Raw genomic sequence first — 632 nt, 5'->3', positions numbered from 1 at the left:
TCGTCCACTCCACCGTCCAATAGAAAATAAGCTTTAACAATATAGGCGGGACCTCAGTGTTTATGATACAGCAGGTAGAGGTGTGGCGGCGCTTTTGCTACAGGTGCATCTGCTCGCACACAAGTGGGTGGATGAAAGGACACCTTTTGAGCGAGAAAGTCACCAGTAACCTTCGAAAAAACATGTAGATTAACTATAACTTATTGATTTAAAATATTTTAAAATGTGAACAATACAATCTAAAAGTACTGTCTTAAATTTTGAATTAGTACCATAACTCGACTGGTATCAGAAAAAATGTAGCCTACACAAACACACACACCTCTCTGACCTCTCTGAGCCATACTCTACCTTCAGTTTCTGTATTGTCATCAATGTCTTGATTATGTGACAATTTCTGTAAATATTTGGGGTTTTAACTTGTATATATTAGACTGTATTAGTCATAAACTACATCACGCGTATGATCTTGGTCAATATATCCACCACTGCAGTGGGCCAACTCTTGGCCTATTGCAGACAGAATGCAGAGAACATTATGGACTTTTAGCTGTTAATTAATCAAAATAAGTTTTGCTAAATCTGCTCTGAACATACATATCTATATATTATGCAGACAGATAGAAAACAAA

The sequence above is a fragment of the Oreochromis niloticus genome, linkage group LG4 (genome assembly GCF_001858045.2).
Source record: "Oreochromis niloticus isolate F11D_XX linkage group LG4, O_niloticus_UMD_NMBU, whole genome shotgun sequence".
In the NCBI taxonomy this organism is placed as follows: Eukaryota; Metazoa; Chordata; class Actinopteri; order Cichliformes; family Cichlidae; genus Oreochromis; species Oreochromis niloticus.
The sequence above is the reverse complement of the archived record's forward strand: the minus strand, read 5'-3'. Positions refer to the sequence as shown.